Here is a 6,118-nt window from a genome sequence, read left to right on the forward strand (position 1 = left end):
AATTAAGTCAAAGGAACTTCAGAAAATATCTACTAGTTAAAAGATAGGTCGAAGTCAGATCAAAGGATAAGAAGTAGTCATAATATGTGGTGTGGTGGTTACATAATTACATGTCAACTTGAAGATATATGAACGCGTAGGGGTGGAGTTTAGCCTGTCAATCAGGTCACTGTCTGACCAAGCCTCCTTGTGGGCGTGGCCTTCTCATTAGGAGGGCTCTGGGAACCTCCCTTCTCTCTCCCTGCCTTCACCTTTCTGCTGGTGAGCCAGGTGGAGACCTCCCAGAGCCCTGGAGTTGTATCCACTGCCACTGGATGAAGACTTTGCACCCACTGACTTGTGATATGCCTGTATTCTTCATCATTGCATGTGTCTTCACGAGTATGAAGAAGGGACTTATGGACTAGTAGTGGATGTATGGACTTGAGTTGAACTGGGCTGGGATGTTTTCCTGACATGCAATTACTTCTTGATATAAAACTCTTCATACACATGAGTGTCATTGGATTTGTTTCTCAACTCAGCCTGGCCTAAACCAAGTGGAATAAAAGTAGTACTGGTAACTAATACAGAAAATACGGTAGCGCATTCTTTGAGGTGACTTCATATCTTTTATTTCCATTTTTCTACTATGTTGCCTTAATCCTTCTGAGCACACCACTGGCCCCATTAACATGGTTAGAAATAATTCATGAAATGTCTCTATACTCTCTGATTTAGTTTCTTGCTGGCTTTTCTGCAAAGTTCCTGGAATCCATGACTTGACATAATAATAATCACTCAATTTCTCTAATAATGAATGGCTGTTGTTGAGTGCTGGCAAGTTACTTTGACTCTTAGTGACCCTGTGTGTCATGATAGCACGCCCCCCGGGAGGTTTCTAGGCTGCAATCATTCCAAGAACAGTGAGGTCTTCATAGTTAGAATGTGCTCTTCTTGTACGACGATGAAAATATTTACTGTTTTATGGATATTTTCTTCATAGATATAATTGAGTTAAAATCTATTAAATTGACATCTCTCTTGCAACTCTGAATAATTTCCTCTCAGGCTTCCCCCAAAGTGTGCTTCTACACCAGTCTGTATTCTGCCCGCCGGATGTTGATTTCATCAACAAGGAAGACAGATTTCCTGTCCAACAAATTATTAAATTATTGATGAATACTCTTACACTTTTCCTGAAAAGCTTTTTTTTTAAAGAAAAGAAAGTGCAACATGAAAGAAGTCAGAAAAACTTAGATATTGTATTGATTCCAACAACGTGAGACTCTGGAGAAAGCAAAATTATAGGCACATCTGTAAAAGCCAGTGTGTGGCAGGCAGTTTAGGGGAAGGGAAGGGGAAGAGGAATGAGTAGGCGGAGGAAAGCAACATGAGGGCAGTGGGACTGTCCTGTTGACAGCTGACGAAGCACAAGGGATTGCATATCCCAGCGGAAACCTCTAGGTAGACGATGGGCTTTCATGAATAATAATGTATCAGTATTGGTTCAAGTGTATCACAGGAATGCAAGATATTGGTAAGAGTACAAATAGTGTCCAAGAGGAAAAGTCATATATGAGAACTCTCTGTACATTTTCAGTGTAATTTCTGTCAATTTTCAAGTTGCTCTAAAAGTGGCTATTAAAAAAATAGCTCTATCTAAGTGAAAAATCCATTGTGCTATGCATACATATATACATATTTTACAAAAGTGGCATTTAGTATTTAAAAATTAGAAAATGTAAATCATTTTTAAAAGTGCATCGCCTTATTATTTTCTTAAGTGCATGCTGTTCGTAATGGCAGGTGTTAATGCTGGCACCAGAGATTTGAAAGGTAGATGGATAAACACATAGATCGGCCGTCAATCAACCAACCTGGGCATGGTTAGTTACAGGGCGTGGTTTTAAGAATCACTCTAAATACTGTCCATAGGCGAGTGGAAGTAAGCATGATCACACACAGGGAAGAGAAAGGTCAGTGTGGCTGGACCACAGTGCCAATGGTGGAGGTCCCAGAGAGGTGCCAGCTGCCGGGCCCAGATGCTGCAGAGCCTGGGCAGTCTGGTACCAGTGAGAAGTCCTGGAGGAAGAGTAGACTAGATGGTCTGCAGCTCCCAGAAGGAAAAGTAAGACAAGAATGCAATATCCTTTGGAAAGGATAAGATCATGGCTCCCCATAGGTGTCTTCCACAGAGAGCAACATCTTAGCTGGATTCAAAGTTGATTCTGGTGGGAAAAATCGCAGGACTCCCCAGTGACAAGTGACTGAAACAGACAACAGGTGAACTCAGAGATGAAGTTTCAGGCTCAAGCAAGTCTGTGTGACTCTCTAATCCCTTGGTGATTTCTTTCTCTCTGCCGTCCCAAGTCTCGGCTTCCACCACAGCACAGTCAGCATGCCATTCACCGGCCTCAGTTTCATCCCTGCTTACTTCTTTCACAAGTCACAAACTCCAGGGACCTTTCCCAAGGCCTCCACGCAGAGGTAAAGCCATGCCACCCGGATGTGGGCTCCCTCCTGCACTGGACGCTGCCTTGCTCCCAGAGCCACCACGCGTGCGCTCTGGAATCATCATGCAGCTGGTGTGCAGGCAGGCAGGCAAGTTCCTGGAGGAAGCCGCCGTTCCCACACCTGTGAAGTAGAGATAAGAGAAGTTTCTGCTTATACAGTGTGGTGCATGAGCTGATCTATGAAAACTGTTTACAGAAGCAGAACAAGTGCTAGATGGCTATTAGCCGTATTGCTCCGGTGTCTCTTACTTTCCATTACTCAGCTTCCTCCAGGCACGGAGGGTCAGAGTTGCAGAAGCCAAATTGAAATGGCAAACACCTAGGAAAGTCAGGCCTGAAAAATCAACAACGCAGTGACACAGTCAAGAGGGACAGTGTGCTTTATTAACTAACTAACGCAGATACATCTGCATATGCCGGCGACAGCAGTACTCAGCTCTTAAAGTCAGCTCCATGCCCGCCGCTTAATCTGGGGCTTCTTTCTTTCTGCTGCAAAGATACCATTGACCACATTAGATGAACTGGGGGCTTTCCTTGAAGGTACAGCTGGGGCAGGTGCATGGACGGAAGACAGAGTCAAAAAAGAAACTGCGTAGACAAGTTGGAGAGGGGGAGGGCGTGATGTTCTTAATCATTCTTTACTGCCCCCAACCTTTTTTTTTTGCCTCCTATAAATCCACTTGGCACTGTCGCCCTATCAGCGACAGGAGCTGAGGCGCCTCCTCCAAGACGCCCGCCTGCCAGAGGCTCCCTTGCTCCCTGCAAGTTTGTGTCTTCCTTGGAAGCCACGCTTTGAGGTCCCAGGGGCCAAGGTTGCTGAGGCTCAGAAAGGTCAGCTGGGAACGTCGGCGCTCCAACTCTCAGATTCGGAAAGGCAGCAGCTTTCTCTCTTGGCACTTTGGAAAACCGCGCCCTCCTCCTCAGCTCTTGACCCACGTGCCCAAGTAGCGCCAGGGGAGGAGGAGGACGCAGGTGCCAATGAGAGGGCAAGGGAGGAAGGCGCCCTCTCGCTGAACCCCGGGATGGACCCCGCAGCCGGCACGCGAAGCAGAAACTGAAAGTACACCGCCGGCCAGGCAGAGCCCACGGAAGTCATGGCCAGGGCCAGGCGCCGAGCCGCGCCGGGGTGCGTGCCGCCCCCCGGGGGATGGCCGAGCCCGCGGGCGCGGCGTGGGTGAGGGCCACCCGCTGCAGCCCGGCCCTGCCCCTGCCCGGGGCGCCCTGCCCGCGACGCCGCGGCCGCACGGCCGCCTGGGGGAGACTATGGGCGGGGGGCGCCCGCTGCGCTCAGCATGAGGACGCCCGCCTCCCGCAGACCATGGTCCAGGGTAAGCCTGCCCGCCCGCCCCTCCGCCGCCCAGGCACAGGTCCCCGCGCCGGGCTCCCGGGGCTCCGAGCGCCCGCGCCAGCCAGCCCCCGCCCTTTGTACCTGCCGGGCGCACCGGCGCGCTCTCGCTCGCTCGCTCCCTGGCTTGCACGCGCTGCTCTGCCACGGTCGCCCCTGCTGGCACCCAGCTCCCAACGTCTAGCAGGCTGCGCGGCGACAGTCCCCGACGCCCGCTTTCTGTTTCGAGACTGGACGCTGCCGTCTGGGCGCGGCTGAGCGGTGGCAGCCAGCGGCCGGGGCGCCAGGGGTGCCCGCGCTTGGCCGTGTCTGTCTGTGGGCGCCCCGCGTGCGCTGCCCTCCGCCAGCACTGCGTCCTGCCCTGCCCGCTCGGCCGCGGGCCGGGGCCCTGGTGGCGTCCAGGTACTCATGGGCGTCCGTCAGCCGGCCCCCTAGTAGCTGGGCTCTGGCAGCTCCCAACTCCCAGCAGAAATGAAAGCGAAGCTCCCACAGGACGAGCCTTTAAACCCTGCCCGGGACGGGTCCCTGGAAAACCCCGGGGTTTTCTTCCCCCTCCGGGAGGTGGTGGGTGTTTCCGACGGGGCCTCAGCACCAGGTGCCTTTTGCTGGGAACCCAAGTCCTGGGGCGGGCCCAGGCAGGGCACAGAACAGCCAGTGGTACGTTTGTTGTGTTGTCTGATGTCCGTGCTATTGATTCGAGAAGGCTTGGAGAGTTGTGACTGAATTCTATAGAGTCTTACACAATTTGGGATAACACAGCGGAGCGGGAAATGACATTGGAATGGACGAGGGCGTCTTTGAAGCCGGCTGAATTCCCGTCGGCCCTTATCCCGTTGGCCAAGTGGAAAGAGCTAAAGAGGTCACTGGCCGAGGAAAGGAGGGTGAGGAGTCGCGGGGGGAAACTGGAGTCATTTTCAACAGTTCCTCTAGCGAAAGCAGGTGCAGGCGGGAGAAAGCCCAAACCATACTCCTTGCCATCTAGGTTGATTCTGCTTCCTGGTGACCCCATGGAGCAAGGGGAGGGACTGCCCCTGTAGGTTTCTGCCTGTCTTTCTCCCAGGGAGCCCAGGGTGGTTTGGAACTGCGTACACTGCAGTGAGCAACCCAGCGCCTACCCTACCCTTTACACCACGAAGGCTGGGAGGCGGGGAGGATAAGCGGCCTGGAGCCTGTTCTGTTCTCTCATGCCCGTCTGGACGCTTTTCCCAGCTCAACAGAACCAACCTCTTTTCCTCCCATGTGCATTAAATCATGTGAAGGCGGCACCGTCAAGGATGCAAACTCAGTAGTAGAGCATGCAGTAAGTGACGGGAGGAAGCGTAAGGACGTCAGAGGATTGTGGAGCAAGAGCTGTGATGGGTGCCTGCCATCTAAGTCCTATGCAGTCAGAGGTTGAGTGTCTGTACCAGGGGGCTACAGAAATGTGTGCGGAGGGTAGTACTAAAAGTTGATGGAATTTTTCCAGGAACTTTTGGAAGTCACTCTGTATTTTCCTGACAATGCCCATGGTTCCGGATTGAATTCTTTCGGATCCCCTACTCCCAATCCTTCTGTCTAATGGTGAGAGGCAGCACTAGAAAAGGATTTACTTTCATTTCCTCAACTATATCGCCATCATTTATTTCTACACCATACGCTGCTCCTAGCTAACAAAATGCTAGAAGGCTCAGCTTTTGAGAATAAGGATTACAATGAATGGTTAGGTTCCACTTGTCAGAAGAGATTTCCCTAGGAGTTTATGAATGGGGCTATAGTTTAGTCTTTTATTTTGTTACTTCTTTGGAGGTTCTAGCTGGTCCTCACCTATGCTATCTGCGTGAGGTCATCATATTGGAAGATGGAAGATGGAACAGTAATATGATAGAGAGATTAGAAAGAATAAGCAGGCATAGCCCACAGTCATTACGTCAATTCTGACTCATAATGAGTCCCTAGAGGCTGTAAATCTTTAATGGGAGAAGACAGCCTCATCATTCTCCCAAGGAGCACTTAGTGGGCTTGTCGCACCTACCCTGCCAGCAGCGGCCCAGTGTCTACCCACCACCACCACCACCACCACCACCACCAGGGCAAATATACAGGAGTCTAAAGGAGAAATAAATATGGTACCATATCAAAATCTAAACATCTTACAAAAAACGGGGGAAAATAATGCATAGGATCAGTTTACATATCATCTTTGTACTTGGACATGTTCAAGTTTCTTTACATCCATAACCTAATGTAATAAGTGCAAATATTTCACCTTGGTGTTTTTCTTCTGATATAGGAGTCTGTA

The sequence above is a fragment of the Tenrec ecaudatus genome, chromosome 5, assembly GCF_050624435.1.
Source record: "Tenrec ecaudatus isolate mTenEca1 chromosome 5, mTenEca1.hap1, whole genome shotgun sequence".
Lineage (NCBI taxonomy): Eukaryota > Metazoa > Chordata > Mammalia > Afrosoricida > Tenrecidae > Tenrec > Tenrec ecaudatus.